The sequence below is a fragment of the Oreochromis niloticus genome, linkage group LG16 (genome assembly GCF_001858045.2).
Source record: "Oreochromis niloticus isolate F11D_XX linkage group LG16, O_niloticus_UMD_NMBU, whole genome shotgun sequence".
Taxonomy (NCBI): Eukaryota; Metazoa; Chordata; class Actinopteri; order Cichliformes; family Cichlidae; genus Oreochromis; species Oreochromis niloticus.
This window is the reverse complement of record NC_031987.2, coordinates 3,024,272-3,050,648: the sequence shown is the minus strand read 5'-3', so window position 1 is coordinate 3,050,648 and position 26,377 is coordinate 3,024,272. Positions and strand designations below refer to the sequence as shown.

The 26,377-nt window shown below is 41.6% G+C and overlaps 1 protein-coding gene across 1 annotated transcript in view; it reads left to right on the top strand.

The window, feature by feature from the left end:
• Window positions 1-421: 421 nt before the first annotated feature.
• ptpn4a (protein tyrosine phosphatase non-receptor type 4a) overlaps window positions 422-26,377 on the top strand; it is a 77,148-nt gene continuing 51,192 nt past the window's right edge. Inside the window, exon 1 of the mRNA XM_005450423.4 lies at window positions 422-954. The gene's annotated coding sequence lies outside the window, so the exon portion shown is untranslated. The remainder of the gene's footprint in view (window positions 955-26,377) is intronic.

Genomic DNA, 26,377 nt, shown 5'->3' with positions numbered 1-26,377 from the left:
GAGTCCCATACTGGCCCCGAGCCTTATGTTTGACACCCCCGCTCAATGGCATGGTATTGCCTTCAACAAACTTTTTGGTTATTACGCCCTCCCTTAACCCCTTAACACCTAGTGTATCATATCTGGTAAGTCTGTTTATGAGACTTCTTGATCACCAGCACATTTTAAGCAACACGTTTAAAAAATGCCGGATGTAGAAAATGCGATACAAATTAAAAGTCGTTAATTAATTAAAATCATTAATTTATATTTAATTAATTTTTTAAAAAGTCGGAGTGTTCAATAAACGCTGAATTTTCTGGTTAACTTTTTGACGGTTCAGACTTTAATGGGGTGATAAGCGTCAGATTTTGCGGCACTTCTACCTGTGTGCGACGCGTGGCCCCGCCCCTGTGCGTTCGCTTTGCGCCATTACGTCGCCGCGCTGCCGCTGCTGTGCTGCAGGGCAGACAGGCAGGCAGGCGAAGCAGCTGCGGAGACAGCGGGGAGTGCTGACAACAGCGCACAGGCTCGTGCTGGGAAACTCAGAAACGCAACATTTTCCTAATTTGCGGCTTTCTTCGCGCCTGAAACGTTCACTCTTTGTTTCGGTGCATGCGTGGGATTATTTTCTCATTCCGTGGGCTTGAAATGACTGCTGGTCCCCGCGTCTAGCCAATGGTTACCGCTGGGGGTCCTGTCCTGTGGATTATCCGTCGTCACCGAGCGAGTCGCATGGTCGAGCCCGGAGGAGGCCCCTCTCTGCTGGATGGATGTGCGTGAATCAGCGCGGAACTCCGAGCCACTGATGAGTGCTGTGATAAAGATGTCGCCTGGATTTTATCGGCAGCGGCTGGACTGATCTTGGATGTTCGGGCTCTGTCGCCCCCCACCCCCTGTATACACGGACCATTTCCTCACATAACAAAATTTGTATTCCTTAAAAACTGGACGCCCCTGGAGCAGTTTATGACGGTAAGAAAGACGCTCAGTCACAGCTTTTTTCCCCCTCTTGGAGCCAGCTGACGCGGGTTAGCTAGCTAGCTTAGCGCTGTCACTTTTATCCAAGTTGCTCCCGCACACACCAAATAGCCAGAATTGCGAAATAACAGCGGGAGAGCGCTGTTTCAAAAGGCACGTTTTGCAACTGCGCTTGTGTTTGTTCGGTGGAATCTCATAAAAAGCTCCAACACATCCACATTTTCTCCCACAGCCTTAATAGCCAGCGGTTGTGTAGCTTGCTAGCTGTTTCTTAGCCCATTCAATATCTCGCAGCTTACAAGCTGATCCAATGTGCGCAACATTAGTGCGCATTTAAAGGCTTATTTAATCAATGAAACTTTGTTAGCAGCCTCCCCGGATCCGTTTCATTTGTTAAGATAAACGGCTCGTTTATCTGCCAGTCACCGGGCAGCGCACAATAAGCCCTTTAATGAGCAGTTAGCGCTCTCTGGAACCAGCGCGGCGTCATTTAATGTTGTGGCTTTAAATATGGCACACACCTCTTATCGTGCGATAGGCACCAGTGAGCGCTTATTACACGGTTCCTGCGTCCCGTGTGTTGTTTGACGGGCTCCGTGGATTTATTTTAACATGTAGCTTGAACGGTGTGTAAGTGCATTCAGCGACCACAGAGCTGGTGGTGTGTTTTTGGTCAGTCGTTGCTAAATAATTGTTGGTGAAGCACCGTTTGTGTACATGTCACATTCCTGAAATGTCACGGGAGGGGGGCCTGCGTGGACGAGCTGCTGAAACACAGCCCGTGCATTCGTATTTATTCTTCTTTAAAAGAAAAAAAAATGTGAATAAAATGATGGAGACGGTGTGCTGATCGGTGAGGTTTTAATGTAATGGATGTAAGGGGGTTCGCTGGGATGAGGCGTCCTCCTTTTTTTCGATGACGTAATCCCCCACCATCCGTGCCACATCTTTGGGTCGCAGTCGGTTCCTCTGCTGCCTGCTGCTCCCCAGTCTGCTACCGCTGCTGAGATCATATGGACCCTGCTCTGTGCTGTTTATCTGGCCGTGTCTCCTTCTCCCTTCGCTCCCTGACTAAACTGTGACATGACTTTAGAGTGATGTCCTCTGAATGGAAACCAGCAGCTGGACTCAGTGTTCTCCAAAACAAACCCAGGCTTCCAACCTGCACGACATACTGTGCATGAACAGCAGAGTCATATAGCAGTTCATGAAACTGTCATTGCATTCAGTCTATTGTTTTGTGTTCCTGAAATTTCATATGATGGTCCTAAATGTACTGATTTGTGTCCATGTGTGGAAAAAAAATGAATGTTTTCACCCTTTTAGAGAGTAATAAAGTGCATATTTGGAGGGTTTGGTGAGGGAGCCTCCTCTGCTCACACCAGAGACCACAACCAGAATCCCATAATTCAATTAAGTTATATTTGCACAGCGCCAAATCACAACAACAGTTACCTCAAGGTGCTTTATATTGTAAGTTAAAGACCCTACAATAATACATACAGAGAAAAACCCACAATCAGACAACCCCCTATGAGCCAACACTTGGTGACAGTGGGAAGGAAAAACTCCCTTTTAACAGGAAGAAACCTCCAGCAGAGGCCATCTGCCACGACTGCTTGGTGGGGATGGGAGAGAGATGGGACAAAAGACAAGCTGTGGAAGAGAGCCATAGATTAATAATAACTAGAGAGGTGTATAAGCACGCAGTGAGTGAAGAAGGAATACTCAGTGCATCATGGGAATCCCCCATCAGCCTACGACTATTTCAGCATAACTAAGGGAGGATTCAGGGTCACCTGGTCCAGCCCTAACTATATGCTTTAGCAAAAAGGAAAGTTTGAAGCCTAATCTTGAAAGTAGAGATAGTGTCTGTCTCCTGAATCCAAACTGGAAGCTGGTTCCACAGAAGAGGGGCCTGAAAACTGAAGGCTCTGCCTCCCATTCTACTTTTAAATACTCTAGGAACAGCAAGTAGGCCTGCAGTGTGAGAGCGAAGTGCTCTAATAGGGTGATATGGTACTACAAGGTCATTAAGATAAGATGGGGCCTGATTATTTAAGACCTTGTATGTGAGGAGCAGGATTTTGAATTCTGGATTTAACAGGAAGCCAATGAAGGGAAGCCAAAACAGGAGAAATCTGCTCTCTCTTTCTAGTCCCTGTCAGGACTCTTGCTGCAGCATTTTGGATTAACTGAAGGCTTTTCAGGGAGTTTTTAGGACATCCTGATAGTAATGAATTACAGTAGTCCAGCCTGGAAGTAATAAATGCATGAACTAGTTTTTCAGCATCACTCTGAGACATGATATTTCTAACTTTAGAGATGATGCGCAAATGGAAGAAAGCAGTCTTACATATTTGTTTAATATGCACAAATATGGACAGATTTTCAATTGTTATTTGAAGTACTTTATTAATCATCCTTAGGAAGTCCATTGTTTGGTTTTGGAATTAAAGGTACGGAGTTATGCTTAGGCAAGAAAAACTACTCCTGAGGTTTAGGCTTTAGAAGTACTGAAATTACTGGATTAGGATTAGCTAATGGGTTAGGTTTTAGGTTTCTTTCTTAGTTGCCAGGGAAACAGGACCCTCTAAATAAGCCGGATGATACTAGACAGCAGCTGTAGATACAAAACATCCTTCCTATTGAAATACATGTCAAAGTCATGCTGACTGATTTTGGGGGGAAAAAGGAGAAGTCATGTCCATGAGGTCTTTTTTTATTTATTGGGACTATTTCATTTTTAGATTTAAGGGCAGGCTGGCATACAACACATGACTTACACTTATTAGACACAGAACTGTTTCGACAAGAGCGTTTCTGTGTATTTTTTTTCCCCTCCAAAAAAAGGTAACAGATTGCTGTCCAGAAATGTATGCGAGCTGCTGTTTGGTGTTGGTCTTGACCTGAATCCATGTGGGAATCCCTGGCTCAGGCTGCTGGTTTCTGGAGCTGAACTACTTATACTGGGAATTAGGCCTGTCATGCATCACATTTTTATTTGGGACAGTATTCCAGGCTGTTGATTGCGACCATATCATGTGTTAAGCCGTGGAAGCAAGGATTATTTGGCATTAGAGTCTGAAAGACTTGCTGGCTTGTGCAGTCATTAGTGCTGCAACTGATGCCGGTTTTGTTATGAAATGCAGGTAGCAAGATTTATTTTTAAATATGAAACATAAATATATGATACTGCTTTGAAAACAAGCCAAACCATGGTGGGGTTTGAGCTGAAGATGCGAGTGTCCATCCGTTTACCGGACAATCCATAATCATGAAGCAGAATCCCACCCCAACGCTGGTGCACACAGTGGGAGTGGATGCTGTGCCGTGGCTGTGTTAGCATCTAAATACGACAAAGTACAGCAGAGCAAAGTTTGCTTCCATAAAATAAAAATGCACTCATCGTTTTTATTTTTATACACATTATAAATTCATAAGCGGTGTTCTGAGGAGAATCCTGCTTTGACCCCGTCTGCTCTGCCCCAATCTGAAGAGGTTTAAGCAGCGGATAGACACAGTTGGTGGAGCTTAGATCGCCTGCGGCAACAGCCCTGCTTTACTTGAGCGCCACACCTGAACCTGCCATCCCTGCGGTGTACATTAGGAGGGTGTGTGTGTTTGCGAGGAGGAGAAAGACATAAGGGGAACAGGTGTGGCAAGGGTAATTGGGATAAACTGCACCTGCTAGCAGAGGGCAGGGGGCTCCCACGGGAGCACCGTTGGTGTCAGGAATGATCAGATCCCCAGGTAACCTGCTCAGATTTGTGAATGATTCAGTGAATGTGATGAGGAGGCAAACTGTATCTTATGCATTTATGGGTGCTACAGACTGGAAGACTTTGAAAAGACTTGGAGAAAACTTAAGCCTGAAGACGGTGTGTCAAAACTCAGAGGTTTAATCATCGATTATAAGACTGGAGATACTGCAGGGTCAATATTTGCAAGAGTACAACAAAAAATCCTCTCAGATTATTTCCCATCATCGTCCTGGTGGAAATTTACAAGATGTCGAACAATAGAGCAGAAACAGAACAAGCGTTTGGCCACAGCTGTGCGTGTGTGTGTGCGTGCATGCATGTGTGTGCACGCTCTATGGTTTGTTCTGCAAAAAAAACAAAGAAAAAGAGAAGACGCAGCAGAATGCGTGCACGACTCTGGCTGAGAGGACAGAGAGCGTGCCATCCTTCTGGCCGATGACAATATTTACGTGGCTAAACTTCATGATTTACATGAGCCAAGATGGAAAAAACAGATATTAAACATATGTTATGATTATCTTTAGAGTTTGCAAGGCATTTATTTTGCTCATAATTTTCTATTGTTTAATAGGACCTTAAATATCTGATGGTCTTTTTACTGCAGTGAGTGCATAAGCGTATCCATGTGAGCATAAAGCTGTTTAATTTCACTCGGGAGCTTTATTGTCAACAAAATTACAACTATGTCAACCTCCCATGCTGTGTGACAATCAAAACAAGCCAGTGATATGGATGAGGATCACAAAATACTTGTGCTGGTGATTGCCAGAGTAACCACCAGCACAAGTGTTGCACATAAGTCAGAAAAAAGTGACGCACAGAGGTCGGAAGTGCAGCAGATTTGCATCTATTTCAGCTTGATTAGTCCTCTCATTGTCAATTTATCATCACACCATTTCTGTAACTACAGGGAAGGTGCATAAAGATGTCAGCCCCTCGGTTAAACATAGGTCATAAACCAGCCCACCTAGCAGTTTGGCCAAAGGTCAGCTGCTGTCCTTGTTATGTGTACAGTAAGGGTTGGGCTGGGAGTGTTGGGGAAATGTGATTGTAAAGAGCCCAGAAAACTCAATTCATTGAGGACTTGATGCTGAGTTCTGCACTGTCATAAAGTCATGTCTGTTCAGGGGAACGTCCGTCTGACTTTATCTTTCCAGCATTTCTTCCATCCTTGCCTTCTCCTTTTGTCCTTTCCTTATTTTCTTCTGCTTCTCCCTCCTTCCCTCCTCCTCTCCTCGTCCGGCTGCCTAGCTCTTGTTAGTCTCAACGTTGGAAGGCACACCCTTCCTCTCAGCGTGGTGCTTCTCCACGCTGACAGCTTAGTGTTGCTGCTAACTGACAGTATTGGTAAGAAGATTGCTGGCTGGGTGCTGCAGGCAAGATACGTTATCATGCGTTAAAGATGCTAGCATTTGCAAGCCTCAGATAAGTAGGCTTGGAAGTGTTGCCAGAAACGCTGTGAAAAAGCCCGTCAGAAACTTTTTGTAAAACTCGAAACATTTTGAGTCCATTGTCATTTTTGCCCTCTTTATTTGATTGACACCAGCTTCCTGTGACCTTTTGCTCACAGCCCTGTTCATGTTTAACCAAGAGGACCAGCGACCTTTCATTATGACCCTTTGGACAACTCGCAGTCCTGTTTGCACACCTGAAATGGAAGTTTAACCATTGATCCACCGAGTTTGGCCATTTCACTGGAGTATCATGCCAGCTTTCTGCAGTTACCCGTACACCGTCAGCATTATCGCGCTGGACTGAACTTCCTTTAGTCTGTCAGACTGGCTGTGCACAAGCGAACCAGCAGCCATTCATTCACACAAATATCCAGCCAGATATCTCTCAGAAAGGCAGCTAGTTAGTGGTCTGTTGCTTGGGCGGATATGGCACGACTTTTTAGCGAAAACCGTCTCCCGAGCTCCAAACACAGCTGTGTTTATTTGGCGCGAGATACCACAGCTACAGGACGCCAGGATGAAGGTGCCTCGGCAGATCCAGACTTCCAAAATGGAAAGCGGATAGTGGCACATTTACAATGACACAGATTTTTGTTTTTGATATGTTGCGACGAATGAGTTATCAAATGGTGGATGAGTGTGACAGGCTTTTAGCCATCTTGTCTGAATATCAATGGAAAGTAAAGCGGGAGGTTGACATGCATGAGTTTTTCAAAATCTAAATTCCAGACTAAAAATAATAATTGTCTGCTTGTGAACAGCAGGACAAAAATAAAAGCTGCCTTGTGGATTGGGTGTAGCTGTTCTTGCACTGAATATTATTTGCAAATGAATGCTGTATGTTATGACTGGATGGAGGTGTTGTAGCGGTTCTTCATGATATATTTTGTTGCCTATGTTTGATTTACTTTCTGAGAAATCTTCTTTGTGTCCAGCTTCGGTGTGCCTGAGTCACGCATAACTAATCAGGTGAAACTGCATATTATGATAATGGTGCTCTCACTTAGCGGGGGGTCATAATGGTTTGATTAGCTGAAGCAACATGCTGTCCAGGCAAAGGGGAGGAGGATGCAGACCCCCTATTCCTTAGGCAAATGTAATTAATGCCTCGTAGAGCTGCATCGATTACTCCATTGCTTAGTTGAGGAGAATGAATTGAAAATTGTGATGATTTTAATCATTAATTGAGCCATTTGAGTTGTTTAAAAGACATCCAGATATATTCTAAATGTAACACTTACTTATCCTGCATGCTAATGGACAAATAAAACAAGACGTCACCGATGGACACATTTATAAAGAATCAATTAGGTGATAAAATGATTGTTTGCAGAAATGCAGACGGGTTCATTTTTAGGGTTAAGTTCAATCAGAGCAATCGCTGATATTTGCTCTGTAACTGTCTTTGAACTGAGGTTGGCATGCAAAAAATAACCATCACAAATCAAACATTTACTTTTACAAAGGTGACATAAATGTTACCGTTATTCACAGCGTGTAAGGTTAAATGGCTTTCAGTTAAATTTTTTTGTTAGAGCAGTCTAAGCTTTGTCTTTGTTGGATGATCTGGAAGCTTTAAGTGGCTGTCGTGCTGTATCATCACATCAAGCCAGCCTGGATCATCCACAGTCCTTTTTTTCCCAGCGGAGGCCCTAGGATGAGACTTCAAGGGATAAAGATCTCATGAAAAGCCTCTCTTCACTGCATCCCTAAACTGTTCTTGGCATTAGTTGACGGAGTAGAACGCAAATGCCTGATACAGCCTTTAATCTGCTAGCGCCCTAATTAAAAGTCTGTGTGATGACTGGTCTTGTCTAATATAAGAATAGTGCAGGTAATACTCTGTAAGTATGTGGTCTTCCTGCTTCTCGCTGCATCCTGCGTGGTCTACCCAGGCAGCATGCTCACTTATACCAAACGGAACTTTTCCCAGAAGTGAAAACGCGTCTAAACCAAACTTATGGGGATCATTTGTAGCACAGTTTTTCAGGCTTTTTCCCAATTTTGTGTGTTATAATGGCTTTAGGAGCGGATCCCGATTTTAAAAAAGAAAAAGGCACTTGAGGATTTTGGACAGCAACGTGTTTGCATACAGGTAGGACTAGTTTTGGAATCATACCCGTTGTTATAGAGAACCACAGAATGAAAATATGGAAAAAAATAATGCGCTGGAAACACGAACTTTTCTGTCTTCTTACCGTCTTCAACGTGATTCACTGTGTTCTGACACCCACACTGCTGTAGACTTTGGAAACATTGTGACTCGAGGCGTCTATTGTAATTCAGCATCCTTTATTGGCACTATTATGAGTCATTTGTGTGTTCTAATAGGACTGTGCAATTTAACAAAATTCATATTCAATTTAAATGATGATTTCTAACAATTATGAAAACAAAGATGATGAAAATAAAGCAATGACGGGGCTGCCTTGCTCTGACAGTACAGCTGCTCTCATTTAGTCTGGTGTTATAAACCCAGCTCACCTCTTTCCTTTGCAACGTTTGACCCTCTCTGAAAGACCAGACTGACTCCCTGAAAGGCTGAGGCCAATTTAAATCAGCCTGAGAGGCGACGACTTTGGGCAACAAGACAGATAAAACCAGTCCAACGGCTTGGAAACTGTTTCACAGTGAGCCCAATGAGAGGGTGAGATTATAGCTGTGAGACAGAATTACTTGGATACATTAAAATCTTAGTACAGCCACTGATCACTTGAGATGGGCGCATGCATAAACAGAGAAATGACAGTTTGATAGGTGTGGAGGCAGAAAGGAAACAGGGTGACTTCCTGGCATGAGTGGGCGTGTCTAATGTGTGAATCAATGGATGTTTGTTCTTATTGGTTACATTCATGAGTTTATCAATACCGGTAAACTTATAGCTCTCAAATACCAGGAACTTCCTGTGATCCTTTCCATAAATAAACCTAAAAAATGAACTGAACTCCTAGAATAGTCCAAGAATTACCGGGGAGATACTCATCTAACGCAGGTATCGGGTGTCTAGAACCAGTTGTAGACGATTGTGCTCGTTATTTATTTACCTGTCTACCTCTCTGCAGTCTTCTTGTTCAGACTGCTGTGGTTCAAATTATCGGGAGTGTTGGCAAACTTTGTAAAACCAGTTGGAAAATGCGATGTTAATCGTACTTATGAGTAATAACTCCGCGATGCCCTCAATCTGCTGCGTTTTGGGAATGTCTTTGTAAAACGACTGCTGCACCAGTGAGATAATCATATCTGACGTTTTGGGGAAGTTGTCTGTTGAATTTGGAGAGCGTTCTGGAGCGAGCAGAAGAAATGTAATTCAAGTTTGCCCTGGCAAAATAAAGTTTTATACCAGTGTATGAGTATAACTGCTACATCCTAACATTATTATCATGTTTTTATTCCTGAACATTTTTACCTAACAACAAGAGGGGAAAAAAGGACTCCTCTTCAGTGCTGCCCCACCCCCGTGTTTACTATCCTCAGGTATGTGAGTACAGCTGACTCCCTGCTCCTTACTCCCTGTGCTTGTTCAGGCTTGTGTTTTCCTTCACTATCCTCCATCCCACATCCATTTAACCCAGCAGCAGGTAGACACGTGTGCGCTTACACATACAAGCCAATGAACATTTGAGTTGTAGATCGATTGCCACGTGCCCATTTTAACCTGCCACCTGTGCAACCTGAGCTTGGTGTGTGTGTGTGTGTGTCACCTTCAGATCCTCAGGTCTGCCTTTGAAACAGCTGCTTAAAGAGCCTTGAATACCTCGGGGGGTCAGAGGACACGGTTGCTTAAGAACAGTGGGTCAGAGCCAAAAATGGATTGCTCTTCTTCTTCTGCTGTGCCCTCAATGTGAGAACTGCATTGAAGGGCTTCTGTGTTTTTATACTTCATCTGTAGACAAAGGGAATTTTGACGTGACTGAGTTGCAAAATCCCAAATTTAGCCCGTTTGTAATGTTTATCCTGAATATAATGGTTTGAGTTATTTTAAAAAGTAATGAGAACAGGTCATAGGAGATATTCAGCCTACCTTAGTGACAGTAAGAGTCGTGTTATTTTGGTGACATAGCTAACCTCATCTCCAAACTTTCAGTCTTATGCCATCTTTTGCAGACATGCAGCGTTATTTTTGTGCTGCACTTGACGGGCTTATTTCTGGAACGTCAACGGTTTACATGGTAAAACCTGGTTTTATCCGCTGCTTGTTGTTGTTGGAGGTCTGTCGAGGAAGCCCGGAGTGATTCCATATCCAACCTAAACACTCACTAAAAGAGTTTGAAAACGTGGGACATTACCATTTTTCACTTCGTGCTACTTATTTCCTCACGTCAGGCCTGTTTTCTGTCAAAAAAATCCTCGTTGGTCTTGAATCATATTCCACAGGACCAGCTTGTCCAAGACAAAGCTGTTTGTAAATTCTCTCTCCATAATTTGGTCGGTTTTAGCCAGCAGGTGGCTTGTGCCAAATGTAAATTTATAAATTTGTGCTGTGAAAATGTTTTCACTCTGCATGAGTCGACGCAGGGATGACAGCGATGGGGGATGTCAACATGCTTAAGTTGCCGCGCCCCTTTGTTTATTTCTGGGCCTCTGCAGCCTTTCTCAGCTGAACTCAAAGCCCGAGGATAGAAATGGTCCCTTCAAAGAGCTGACTTTGTCACAAAGTAACAAAAAAACAATAAACCCTAACCCCTATTATAGCTGACATACACTAAGTACATACATCAAAAGTATTTACTCGTATGCCTTCACGCACACATGAACTCGAGTGTCATCCCATTCTTAATCCATAGGGTTTAATATGATATCGGCTATAACAGCTTCAACTCTTTTAGGAAGGTTTGCCACAAGGTTTAGGAGTGTTTACGGGACTTTTGGCCATTCTCCCTGAAGAACATTTGTGAGGTCACACCTTGATGTTAGACAAAAAGGCCTGGATCAACATCTCAATTCATCCCAAAGATGTTCTGTCAGGCTGAGGTCAGGACTTTGTGCAGGCCAGTCAAGTTCTTCCACACCAAACTTGCTCATCCTTGTCTTTCAGGACCATGCTTTGTGCACTGCACCTAAGGGGCCGAGCCCCACTCCTGAAAAACACCATAAATCCCTCCTCCAAACTTTACACTTAGCACAGTGCAGTCAGGCAAGTACCGTTCTCCTGGCAACCACCAATCCCAGACTCGTCCATCAGATTGCCAGACGGAGAAGCGTGATTGGTTGCTCCAGAGAACACGCCTTTACTGCTGTAGAATCCAGTGGCTGCATCTTTACTGTATATGACACGTTGCATTGTGCTCGGTGATGTAAAGCTTGTGTGCAGCTGGTCGCCATGGAAACCCATTCCACAAACACATCTCTGCACTGTTCCTGACTCTGCAGAAAGTCGGTAACCTCTATGCGGCTCAGCATCCGCTGACCCCGGTCTGAGATTTTATGTGGCCTACCACTTCACGGCTCAGTTACCATTGTTCCCACTCACGTTCACATTGTTATAATACCACTAACACCTGATTGAGGAATATTTTATACATAATTTCAACAATTCAAGCCTACGAGACAAAGGCAGCCTCTGGCCATCCACAATCCTTTGTCTGCTTTGAAGTCTTCCAGCCTGATTTCATTGACCTAATGCTGTCTTTCTGTCATTTTGGCTTGAGCAGAGCTAAACTGTTTTAGGGAGGGCTGAAAGCACACCGCAGTAAAGTAAAATGATGTTATTGGTTCGAAAAATGAGGCACAAGCTTTTTAAAAGTAAATGTTTTCTCCCAGTTTTCTTGTATTCAGGATCATAATTTAAATCTGATAAATCGCCTCCTTATAGATACTTTGCAAAGAGCTAATAAAAGGCTAAAATTGTCAGATTATTACCAGTTTGGAAAGTACAGCTCCCCATATTTTATTTTATTTATTTAGTTATTTACATGGACTCTGTGAAAACAAATTGAGGCTATAGCGAGCGATTTGTATTTAATCCTAATTGTTTGCATTGGCGCAATTCTGTGCAACTGCCAAACAAGGCAACAGGTCAACACTCGTCAGCGGAGAGTTTGAAGGGCTGCTGAGTCAGCCTCGCGCTTTACATAAAGGCTGCTGAGTGTACGCGGCTCTGTGCGGCTTCATTTCAACAAAAGAAACTCTCGTGTCTGCGACTGTCGAATGATGTTACAGTGAGCCGCTTTAGGCAAAAGCACGTGAAGTATGTATGCAATTTATTGACTACATCGCGCTCGTCACTTGTTAGCAGTGTTGTGAGTCAGCGTCGTCCTGCTAAAAGAGACCAATGTAACTGTGGTCAAACACTTTGCTGTTGTTTAAACCCGCCTCAGAATACCATTAAACTCAGATGGTGTTGAAATTTGGACCTATATCAGTTAAATTTTAAGTGTGTGTGTGTGTGTGTGTGTGTGGAGAAAGCTAAGCAAAATGGACAGCCATAGCCTGAGAGAAAACTGTGTGTGTCAGATTTGAGAATGAGAGGATAGAGAGAACATGAGAACAAGAGTGTGTGAGAGAGAGAGAAGGCAGCCTCGCTGCTATTTTCTGGGGCAGGCCATCAGGCGGGGAGGCAGCAGGGAGGGATAATAACAGAAGCTGTTACATTCTTGTGGTTTCTCTGATTTCAGCGTGAGGCAGGGGGCTGGCTCCGGCTGACTCATGGCCGCTCTGCCCGCTCTTTCTCTTTCGGCCTCTCTGCCAGCATGGGAGCCTCTAGCGAGAGGACAATACATGACATTTCGTCACTTTAATCTCAGACATGTTAATTACAGGACCATAAATCTGAGCTTTTTTTTTTTTGCAACTCCCTCGAGCAGAAACCTACCGACTGATTAAAACTGGCTAAGCTTCCACTTCCACGGTGAGCGGTGGCAGTAATTTCTCTTTATAGTTTGGTTGTTCAGGCTTGTTGCTTGGGCTGATTAACAGCTGATTTTTAGTGGCTGCAGCCGAGGACAGGCCTCTTATTTAGATATTATGTGTCCTAGGATATGACTGTTCATGTTTCAGTACAATACCACTGTATTGATCTTTAGAGAAGCTGGTAAATTGTTATATGTCCCCTTTATTGATCAACAGCAATCCATAGACACTGAGCTGTGTGCGCTTGTTGGACGTGAGTCTGAATCTTAGAGCTGAGGCTTTATTGAACAAGCTAGAAAAACAATACCGCAGTCATGTGTTCGTATTAAAGCATGAGCCAGTCCTTCTACATATTAAAAAAAAAAACAGATGTGCATCCTTTTTGGGACATTACATTTCAGTCGATAAGACCTTAAATCATTAGCGTCCTTTAAAAAAACCATCAGAAATGATATGATGCCTTTTTGAAGTCATGTGTTTTTAGATGTTTGGTCGCTTTCAGAACCATTTTTTGGCATTTCTCTTCTGTGCAACAGCTTCACTCTGAAGTTGAAGCTCATTTTTTGGATCCAACATCTAAGTGTCAGGTTGCACTCATCTCTTTTTGTGAAATCAAATAAATGCGGGGCAGGTTAAATCGAGCGCTCTTTTACCCTTTGTCGTACGTCAGGCGTGCATCACAACACTCGGATCAGTGACACGGCTGCAGCTTTATTGTCGCACAGTATTCCACATCAAACCTGAGCGAGTGCCGTCTGAAGGCTGTCCCTACTGCGTCGGGACATTTACAGTTCACTGGTTTGAGTGATGCTAGCAGAAATAAAACTTCAGGGAAAAAAATAAGCTTGCTGCTTGCAGATCTGGATCAGCTGTTTGAGTTTAGCACATAAGCATGCGTCACATTTTTTTCTGCAAAGCACATTGTGGCCTGAAAGGCGGCTCATCCACACAAAAATTCAAACTAAAGTACCTCAGGAGTTGCAAAAAAAAAAAGGCAACAAATTGCTGTCTCAGTATTTTTTCACCAGCAGCTAACCTTATTTTTTAAAGCGTGGCAACATTTTACAGGCTCTGAGGTGACTGTCAGGTAGGCCCACGCTTTCCTGTTTTGGCCCTGTTTACCAACCGCAATGTGTTCCACCCACCTCCATCTCTTCATCTTCACCTCTTCATACAAGCCGTGGTGGAGAGACATCCCCTAACACCTCTCCCACACACATGCTTCGTGTTATTTAAGCTATATAATACATTCAAACAAGCTGTTTAATCATCAACACTGCTTTTGAATCATATCTTCCGCTCGAATTGCCCGTATCGCAGCAGAGCCTTTGGCTGTTTTTCAGGGGATCTAAATAGTTAGGGGAGATTATAAAGAACTTCAAAGGCCACTTATATTTAAATTTTCTTTAAGGTTTTGTGTCTTCAGCGCTTACCGTACGACTAGCCACAGCCCGGCCTGTTGTCACCTGTCTTCACATCGAGTTTGAAAGCCTAAACCACAGCACTCGAAGGACAAAACCATTCTCATGTAAATGTAACGGAGCATGCAGAGGACATCCTGAATTTGTGCACGTGGATTTATACACACAGCAGAAACCACGAACAGAAGCTCAAGCTAAAGGTGTTTAGCTCAGAAGTGCACGTATGTGATTAAAAAAAAAAAAACTACACGTACCCGGGTATTTTTGAAAACGCAGATTTTTCTATGCGTTTGCACCTTTCGTCCACACGTAAGCGGCATTTTTGGTCACTGAAAACGGAGATTTCTAAAAACGCCTGCCAGGGTGGATATTTTCGAAAACTCCGTTTTTGCATTTACGTCTGGACGAGGAAAACGGAGAAAACGCAGCGTCAAAGGTGTGCGCCTTTTTTGACGTCACACTGTGCGCCACGTTATTGTTTCGGTGAAATGAATTTCTACAATACTGTTTAAGAGTGTGTTTAAATGCTTCCATATACACACACAGTTACTGTCCCTCCACACATACCACTCGGTTCTGCTTCTATGACCCATATTTGTTTACTATTTCCTACCGAGGCTTCTAGACTTCTGATTGGCCAACATTTCTACACGGTTAGGACTATATCGCCACCTGTTGCTTTGGCATGTTCCTAGCAGCGTTTTCCTTCATGTCTGCGTTTACGTGTGGACGGGATTATTTTTTAAAACGAAAACGGAAAATCTCCGTTTTCAAAAATACCCGTGTACGTGTGGACGTAAAGACTGCGTGGAAGACTTTGCATGCATGTCCCTCTGTTTCAAACTGTTGGCCATCACTGCAACAAAGAGGCGAGAGTGGAAGTGTTTCACTTAGGATATTTACCTAATGTTTGTGCCCTTGTTTGATTTAAGCCTGTGTCTGCAGAGAAGCATACACAGTAGATGCACAACAGTAGTTGGTGCTGAGGACTGGGGCTGCACTCATCTTTCTTTGTAAATTCCAGCGAATGCAGAACAGGCTAAATGAAGCACTGTTTAACCCGAGTTCGTGAAACCTGGTTTGAGGTTGTTGCACATTAGGCCAGGCCACAGCTGAGTGACACAAGGCATGCACATCTGCACTCACATCCCAATTTCAAGATTTTTGACTCCCTTTGGTGCCATCACTGCGTCGTGACGTGAGAGTGACAGGCGAGATGGCAGAGTGTAGTTTGGAGCATTCGACTGGTGTCCTCAAAAAATAAAGTGTATTATTTATGTTATTTATATTATTTATATGTGCATGTTTAATTTCAGTTTGCTCTCTGTTTCACTGTGCGACTCTGCTGTGCTCCACAGAGCATGCACATCATCAGGGTGGGCTCAGTATCAGCAGAGCCCCCATCGTAGCGCTTGTTTTTACAGTGTTGGCATGACCTAATGGTGTGGCTGGATTTTCTGCTTCTCACCTTTGTTTGTAAATGAAATGCATGCTGGGGGGTTAGGCCTGTATGTTTGGGTTTGAGATGCTGGTGCTTTAGTGCAAGAATCAGCCGTTCTGAAGGTTTTGCATTAAAGCAACAGGTGTTTTGTTTTTAATGCGGTGTGCTTGGGAATGAGGAGAAAAAGGAGTGGTTGTATGGATGCACATGTATGGAGGTACGTTTACGCTTCCTGGCTTGTTTTGCATTAATACCCATTTTGGCTGTTTATGTACTGATGCTGATGTTTGTATGTTTGCTGCATTTGCATAATTTGGCGTGGTGAGAGTCCTCTAGGTCCATGTTTGCATAAATTTTTAGGGCCTTTTGTCTCTCTTTTGTAATAGGACCTTAATAACTCACTAGAAAAATTTGCATTTCCTGCGAAAATGCAGTGTGGATGCTGTAATGCTGAAGCTGTCTGCTGAAACTAGCAGAAAAAGCTGAAAAGTTGCAGAATTTGTAAAAGCTTTGCAGAAGCAAAGGAACTTTGCTAAAATGTAGTAACTTAGCAGAACTGTAATATCTTAGAGGAAACATAATACTTGGCAGAAATACAATAGCATAGCAGAACTTAGCAGAAATAATGTAACTTACCAGAAACACGATAACTTGTCAAAAATACAAGAATTTAGGAGAAATAGTATAAGATAACAGAAAGAATATATTTAGCCAAACATTCTTAAACTTAACAAAAATACTATGATTTAGCAGAAATACTATGATTGAGCAGAAGTACTAAGATGTAGTAAAAGTACTTTGATTTAACAGAAATACAATTATGGAGGAGTAATACTTTAAAATGGGAGAAATATTGATACATACACAGAGCCTAAAGGGAACAGTATTTGTGCCATGGAGTGTTAACAAGAATTTGAGGTCCATATTAGAAAAGCTGCTAAAATCATAAATGTTTGCAGAATTGGGAAAGAGAGCGAGCGCCTGGAAAACAGGGTGATGAGCAGTCAGAATTAGATTGCGGTGAGAGGCGAAAAACGCCGTTTTTTGGAGTTATAAAACGTCGTGTAACTCAAAAACTAGTTGGACTAGAAGCATAATTCTTGTACTGGGTGAATCAGCGGACTTTGGTGTACTTTGACTGTGATTTGCATTGCTCTTTGTACATCTGTCGCTGAGATATGACGAGAGAAGAAAGGGCAGACCTCAGATATGATTGGCTGGCTGGGAAGCCGTGCAGGCCCTGATTTGTAAATTTGAATGTTGCATCCCTAAGATAAGATTGGCTGGGTGAGAAGCCGTGCAGGCCCTGATATGTAAATTTGAATGCCTCAGTCCTCACAGAGGATTGGCTGCCTGGGGACCTGGCAGAAATATATAGAAATACTATGATTAAGCATAAATACTACATTTAGCAGAAATACTATATTAAGCACAAATCCTATAATAAGCAGAAATACTATATCAAGCAATATAAATATCCTATAAAAATCCTATAAAAAGCAAAAATACTGTACTATGATTTGGTAGAAAAACTATAATTAATCAGAAATACTAAATTTAGCAAAAATCTTATAAAACAGCAGAAATGCTATGATTTAGCACAATAGTAATAACTTAAACAGAAAAATTGGAGAAGCAAAATGGACAGCTGAAAAAATGCTGAACATGCTAAGGGTCCTTCAAATATACTTGTTAAATGAAAAAAAATCGATAAAAAAATATATAACAGCCACACAATCACAAATATGGACACATATGGAAACACACATGCACAGAGACACACACACACACACTCACACACACACACACAGGATCCAATTCAGTCAACCAGTCTAAATATATTGAATTTGAATCTTACAATGAGATCATCCCATAAAAAGGCATTCTCTCTCTCTCTCTCTCTCTCTCTCTCTCTCCCTCTCTCTCTCTGTCACACACACACACACACACGCACACACAAGATCCAATTCAGTCAACCAGTCTAAATATATTGAATTTGAATCTTACAATGAGATCATCCCATAAAGAGGCTTTCTCTCTCTCAATCTCTCTCTCTCTCTCCCTCTCTCTCTCTGTCACACACACACACACACACACACATACACACAAGATCCAATTCAGTCAACCAGTCTAAATATATTGAATTTAAATCTTACAATGAGATCATCCCATAAAAAGGCTTTCTCTCTCTCTCTCTGTCACACACACACACACACACACACACACACACACACAAGATCCAATTCAGTCAACCAGTCTAAATATATTGAATTTGAATCTTACAATGACATCATCCCATGAAAAGGCTTTCTCTCGCTCTCTCTCTCTCTCTCTCTGTCACACACACACAGACACACACACACACAAGATCCAATTCAGTCAACCAGTCTAAATATATTGAATTTGAATCTTACAATGAGATCATCCCATAAAAAGGCTTTCTCTCTCTCTCTCTCTCCCCCTCTCTCTCTCTCTCTCTCTCTCTCACACACTCACACACACACACACACACACACAAGATCCAATTCAGTCAACCAGTCTAAATATATTGAATTTGAATCTTACAATGAGATCATCCCATAAAAAGGCTTTCTCTCTCTCTCTCTCTCTCTCTCCCTCTCTCTCTCTGTCACACACACACACACACAAACACACACACACACACACACACACACACACACACACACACACAGGGAGAGAGAAGTAAGTTTCTAGCTCAGTCAAGCAGCCTGGGAGCTGCTGAATTTGAATCCACCAATCAGAGAGGCTGTATACTTTTTCCCGCCAAAACAGGTGCAGCCGTTTTTACACACACAGAGCACAGAGACAGGATTTCTGCAGTGAATTTCTCATAGTGAGGATTCCTCTCAAACAAATGGCCATAATTTCCTAACCGTAGGGGCTAGAACGGTCATTCTTACACCGTTTTGTTCAGAAGAGATCAGGGAATCTTAAAGTGTTGACAATTTATCATTAAAATATGAATTATTAAAGATATTTGACTTCTAATGCACCATAACTGAGTAGAGCAAAGCAAAAACTGCCTTGACTTGCCCTCAAACAACGCTTTCTAACTCTAAATCTATTTGGAGTATCAATATCATTTTTTCACCGTAAGAGACAGCAGGCTTTGGTGAACAATCTTGGAAATTTTCAGGTCTCTGTTGATATCCATTAAAAAGATATGACAAGAGAAAAAAGTGGATCATTTCCAGAGTTTGAAATCTGAAGAAATTTGAGCGAAGGACGAATTTCCTACCCTCAAACAAGTCTAACTCATTTCAGAACGGTAATAGGTGAGAAAGAAATTCTTGAATTGTGAGTGTCAGGAGTGTCTGAAGATATACTGGAACAAGCCTCATGTTTTAACTTTGCTTCGTTAAGGAGATATGACGATTCGAATATGCCTCTCATTACAGAAATCAAGCTGTGATTTTGAACAAGCTCTCCATTGACTTTCTATGGGGATTTTTGAGACTTTGTGTTGGTCTGAGGAGATTTGCCAAAATTCTATAAATCCCACAACAATGATAGTGACATTTTCGGAAAGCCAGCAAAAATACCTATGTTTTGATGTATAATTTGTGGAAGTTGAGTGACAATTGAGCAAGTAGCAAGAAGTTGTTCGGACATGAAGAGAAGACTGCAAAACCTTCAGTGGCACACTGGAAGCCAAGTGCATAGCAACCATAACAACGCATGTATTTTGTGAAAAATCACAATTTTGCAACTGAAAACTTTAAGAGGCATAAAAGTAAAATGGTAAAAGATTTGAAAAAGCTGATTTATTCCTGAATAGCCCAATAATTTGTGAACATTTTAAAATTTGAATGGTTGTTCTACGTGAAAGTAGGAAAAAGTAGTTAAGTTTCAAAAACAAGCAAATTTTAGCAGAATTGCAGAAGTTTCCCATTCATTTCAATGGGACAAATTAAGCTTAATATTTTAAAAAGTATAATAGTATAAAATACCAAAAGACATAGCCATCATTAGCAGAAATAGCAGAATAGTTTAAAATTTGAACGGTGAAAATCGGCTGAAAATTGTGGAAGTAGATCCACGGCGAAAAGTGTACGGAAGTCCCAAGAGGAACTCAATAGTGTGGATGCTTAAAGCATCCACACAATTAACTGTGGGGGGGAAATGATCCTGCACACTGATAATATGATAATATGATAATATGGTCACATTTCAGTAAAACTGCCGTAATAGTTGCAGAAACGTCCAGGGAAGAGAGAGCTGTGTTGCATCTAAAGGCTGTGCTCATCGCAAAAAGCCTTTTCCTCGTCCTGTTTCTGAGCTGCCTTTGTGTCATTTTGAATGTCAGCCGCTGTTTAATTAAGTTCTCAGCAAGGAGCAACAATAAAACATGCGCATCTTCTTGGAAAAAAGGCTAGAGTAGTGTAAGGGGACACCTCTAATAAAGAGATGGTTTGAACTTTGATGAGATGAGTAGTGATTGGTTTGGTGTTTGAGTGTTTTGACCTCAGCAGCTACAGCTTCTGAGAATAGGAGTACAGGCTCGTCCTGAGGGTGAAGGGGAGTAAGTGAATCATGTCATTTTCCTGACTGTCACATGCCGTCCCGTCTGAGAGACTGACATATTATGTTAGTTCCTAGCTGACAAAGAAAAAACCCGTGCCTCAGGCTGACTCCTCACATCTGCGTTTTCATTTAAAAAGTGGTATTTGAAAACAAAACTATCACCACCTACACGACCATTTTAGGATTAATCCCAGCTCTGTAATTGCTCTGCAAAGCTTTGCAGACCCACATGTATGTGTTTTGGCTATCTGCTGTTACTGAGGGTCAGAAAAATGTGGAGCGACCGGTAATATGGGCGACTCTTGTTCATGTTGTTTATGTTAGCTCTGCACGTGCTGCAGTCACCAACAATTAGTTTGTTTTTAACAGATTTGACTGAACTGCAGCCATTTTTTAGTTTTATGCTGGCCTTCTTGTTAACTTCTACAGGAACATGTTTGTTTGTTTGTTTGTTTTTGGTTTTTTTTAACTCTTTCAAGTCCATCATAGGCTTTATATTTTAGCATGGATCTATCTCTATATTTTTACATGCTGTAGTGCCATATCTGGGAGCATTTTAAGTTGCTATACATCAATACAACCGTTATATCTCAAATTTTAACAATACGCCTGCATAAAGTCCATAGTAACTACATAGATTGCAAAAAAGTACAGTAAACTACAAAAAATTGAAAATCGTTTTTATTTTTTTACACTTATTCCTAGTTACAGAATGTTCAGAGGTATAACCCTTAAAATTCTAAATGCAAAAAAGTTGCCCAAAATAGTTTCCAACCACAGGAAATTTATTTTGAGTGTCTTCATAGTTTCATTTTTGAGAGACACCAATTTTTAGAAACTGCAGGAAAAACAAAAATAAATATTATTATACACAATTTGCAAAAAACAGCATGTTCATTAAAATAAAACAAAATTAACTATTTCCAACAGTGAAATTAAGCCTCCCAGAAACTATACAGAAAGGCATAAAGTCAAACGTGACTTTTAAAAACACCAGTAAACCTTTGAAAGGTCAAGTTTTTGCAGGTAATGGCAGACATGCGATAGTTCGTGCTGACGTAGGAAGTGCTATAAACAGCTGATCGAATTGGAGAAGCGTGTTTCTGGACGATTATGTTTTTGTTGTTGCCAGCGCTTTTTACGCGATTTTTGCAAAGCCAAATGTGGAAGGAAACTGCGACCTGGGACAAGTTGAATGCATGATATGTAAGTGCAACTCCTCTGGTTTTATGTGCAAAAGAAATTATTGCGCTAGCTTATGTGGTTGCAGTTCTACCGGGATTTTAAAAAAGTTACACAAATTGGAGCGTGCACGCTCCGATGGGCTTAGAAGGATTTGAATATTTACAAAAAAAAGAGATTTTACCTGCCTCCAAAGGAATATGTTGGAATATGTTTTTACTTTCATGACTTACTTTGAGGCAGTTTCCACTTTAATGATTCAAAGATTTGAAATTCTGCCTGCCCACTAATAGCTTCACACTACAGTATTTTGTGTTTTTGGTCACATGGTCAGAGCATCAGAGCGCTTAATGCTGCATATTTCTGTTCATGTTTTGAATGTATGCATGTTGTTGGAATTTGAGCTGAAGTTGTCACGTGAAGATATTTTAAGATTCAGCGCAAGCAAATATGTTTAGACGTGTGTCGCTGTTCAGCTTAATTTTTATCTTGTAAAAACATCAAACATGGTTAGAATTTGGCAGCAGTTTGGTGATGAGGCCACAGACACACACGGTTCAGATAATCTCAAACTGCTTATACATAAAGAGCCTGCTCCTGTCTACTGTAGTGTGTTTGGCTTCTAACGGGGTTTCAGCACCTTAATGAAGAGAGGCTGATTAACTTACAGCTTATTGATCCCACAGACTGTTAAACACACACTCGCTTACAGTACCAGACTCAGGGAACGGGGTTCAGCTTGGCACAGAGACACGGTGAATCTCAGCGGTAGTTTTACTGATATCGACATTAGATGCTTGTAGTTTGCTTATTTACTCATTTATTAATATTTCAATGCTTTTGGGTGAGGACTGCGGGTCTGTTTTACCTTATTTTACACTCTGTTATTTTTGGCTGTCTTACAAAAACACTTAATTCAAGCGTAAGTAAATTAAGGCCCAATTTTAAAAAATTATTAAACTATTTAGTCAGTGACCTATTGATTAATCTCCTTTTCATGGCTAAAACCTGTTTGGTGGGCACCAGCATATATTATATTATATTATATTAAAATAAAACCTGCTTATTTTTTATTAGTTTATTTTTTTTTTAAATTAATCATTTGCACAGAAATGGTTTAAATCCATGTTTAACAATTATTTTAATAGTGTAGTTCAGATAAATCCTCCACTGTGTTTGAAAATAAAGTCTTTTTAAAATTAACTTCAGATGAAGTTACAATTTTGAAACAATTTTACCCTTTTTAACTGTTAAATACACGATATGGAGGTGTGTTGAGCTGTGTTTGCCACTTAAATGGAGACATTTAACATTAAATGCAATCACTGGGATCTTTCGAAGGATAGTGTGAAGTGCTGCATTGTCACTGAGCTAATCTGTCTGCCTTGCAGCAGGAGGGCGTGGGCTTGCTATAGAACACCTGGCCTCTCTGCTGGTGGGGCAGGAATGTGCAGGGTTGGGGTGGACGCGGGTGGAAATTTGCAGAGTGTTCAGAAACCGACCCCGGTTACATGTAAAGGCGCCGGCGTCAGCAGGAAAGGAGAAATCTGGGGGAATGTGCAGCTTTAATCAGACCTGCATCTCTCTCGTGTGTGTGTGTGTGTGTGTGTACATTACTGCACAGAGCAGGGCCTGCTGTTGTATAAACGGGGGCACGGTGGCCCTCCCCTCTCACATTCCCAGTCCAAACTTTCCGTGGCGTGTTTAAAACATCAGTGACCACTCTGACAACCCTAAGTGGTATTTTATTGTTGTCCAGCTAATTCATTAGTGCCGGTGACAGACAAATGTAGTCTTTACATCACCCACTCCTGGCTTATCTCCATTGACTTCCTGTATTTGTTTACAATTGATTTTGTGGATCTGTTCTAAAGCGACGCCTGCGTCTGGCCCCGAGCCTCAGAGCACAAACGATGACGCGGCGTGATCCGGTCTGCAGCTGTACATCCTAAGGTGCCCTTTTATGGCCCTTATATCCCCTTATATGTATTGTTGTTGTTTTTTTCCTCGTTTCCTTCCACATTTTCCAGTTTTAATATTTTTATCTTCCATGCATTTTTTAATGCATTGTTTTGTAGTCTTTTCTTCCGTGCTGTTTTTTGACCCCGTCCTTCAGCTTTTGCTCGTCTGTTGTGAGCTGTGTTTTATATATATTATTTGCTTTTCACCTGTTTATTTAGTAATACATGTGCTAATGAAATCAGTTTTTAACCACGTGTAGGATATTTGTTGGCATTGTTTCAGTATTTTTCTCGCACAGAAATGCTGCTGTGTACATAATAAACATTATGAATAGATAGATGAATGATTATTTGCACTGTTAGCTAAAAGCAGGAAACCTCAAATGTGAGACAGTCACCACTGATACCATTGCAAAAATAACAATATGCGACATGCGTGTGCATGAGAAGAGAAACCCAGGTGTGATTGTCTACTCTAATTCATTTATTTCTTTTACCGTACTCAGACTATGAGATGTTTTATTTTTCCTCAGTATTTTAAGAAAGTGTTCAGTGTGCCCTTTACAGATTGGATTGAAATGAAACCTAGATGTGTTCAGGGCTGTTGTGCAAACAACAAAGCGGTTATTTGTCTCCAGGCTTTGAAGGGTGTCATAGTTGAAGCTAAATGTTGTTTTGCAGACAAATCAAGTGGACAAGATTTGTTGCTTTTGTGCATTTGTGGTGGAACGACCACTGTTTCGCAACCTTTCTTTATTCCAGCGCAGCTGTTGAGATTAATCTGTCCTCAAATAACTCACAGTGATGCAACACAGAGTAGATGTTACTCTCTCACCCCGTTAGCTCTTCTCTTAGCAGAAAATGCATGTTAGCGGCTTCTAAAGGGGAGATGGTGGCGCCAATAACTCGGGAAAGGAAGCAGAAGAGAAGCTTATAGAAGGGGAAGTGTGATAAGGTACATGCGGCATTAGATTAAAGTGAAGGATGGAAGGGCCAATGGGAGGAGAGGAGGTTGTGAAGACGATGACATTATAATAAATCTAATAGGACGATGAGATGGAACTCAAGATGCTTGGAGAGATGAGGACTGCAGTGGGAGAACGAGCTGAGAAGTCTCCTCGGTGTTATCTTTGATTCAGGAATCTGTGACAGGTGTTGGCTTTTATCAATGGCTCTGTGTGTGTTTTTGTGCAGAAGTAAATGGCTGCTCCATGACTGTAATTTGCATAATGGACTCGCACGCCATACTGACACTTAAAGACAGGACGAAGAGGAGGAGGAGGCGAAGAAGAAGAAAAGTCAGGGATTTAGTTTCAAAGAATATCGGAATGTTTCTGCATTGTTTGGAAAATCGGATTCACAAATTTAGGATTTATTCTTAAATTCATTAGAATGAAGCTGCTCAGTTACTGCTCCGACCTCATGCAGTAATTGGTGGACTTGTGTTAATGTCACTAGCAATAATAACACTAAAGCTGTGATTTATGCTATGAAGAGACTTGAATGCTTCAGTACTAACGAGGTAAGTTACATTCATATTAACAGCGCTCCTCTTTAAACTGGTGCAGTGCTGGAGGATAAAGTTTTATTCACTTTTTTAACATCACCAGTCTTGTTTCGATCACATTGCCCGTGTACACAGCTAGGACTGACTCAGCAATTTTTTAATAATGTCATATATAAAAACGCTCGTGTGCAAATAAAAGTGCGCCCACTGTGTGACACTCCGGGGAGTCTCTCATCTGTGTTTGGACTCAAACTCCAGTTAGCGGGCGGTGAACCTCCTCCCGCTCCTCAGCGACTCCCTGAATGGACGGGGAGGGCAGGTTAGCAGCAGGTGGATCAGTAGATGGAGTTGTTTTCTCAGGCACATAAAAATATTAAAGCGTAAGTGTAAACCATTTAAAAAAGTGAGCAGACTCTGCTAGTTCGCCTTAATAATTACACGCAAATCACATCTGAATGTTGTTATATGAGAAATAATGGGCATGATTTTCCCATTTTTGATAGTTCTAATTATTGTTGATTGCCTAACACTCGACCTTTAACACTCGGCTTTACTGACTGAATGACCTTGTTTTATCCTTTTGGCAAAAACCTATTAAAATATGTTTTATTGTTATTAATTTAGTAGGTGTGCTGTAATCACGTTGCCCTGGGGCCCAGTTGGAACTTTTAATTCAGCGGTTTATCATCTATGACTCAGGAGCAGGTTATTTTCCTTTTTTCTTTTTTTAACTACAGGTGAAAGTGCACAACTGATGTGTGAATCTTCAAATGGAGCTCGTGATCTCAAAGGCATTTTATGAGGTTTAAATGCGAAACGCTGAATCTCTGTTAGTGCTTCCTTTTTCATCAGAAAGCTTTTAGTGTTGCTGAAAGTCTGTGTCGGGTCTGAGGTTATTTGCTTAATTCAGTGATGAAATATCGAGCGTGAGAGAAGTTAATAAGAACTGAAGCGGTACAGTCAGGAAGCTCAAAATATAAATAACTTTTTGGTTTCTGGTTTCGTTTCTATGAGATGCTCTTTGCGCAGCAGATTTGTTTGCTCTAATTATATTTTTACGCTTTCATACAATCTGTAAAGTATGAATCCTTAAACGTGTGTCTGCTTTAACTGTGCTCCGTGTTCTATACGTAATATGAAATGTCCCCCTCTCAGGCTGTTATTGCTCTTTGGTTTTGTAGCACACGTTGGTGCACTTGTGTTGAAATGCCCGATGAAGTGCTTCTGGAAAGCTGAGAACTAGAATGGATGGTGTAGTTTTTCTAATCAATGCAGTCAGGCCGGCTGAGTCAG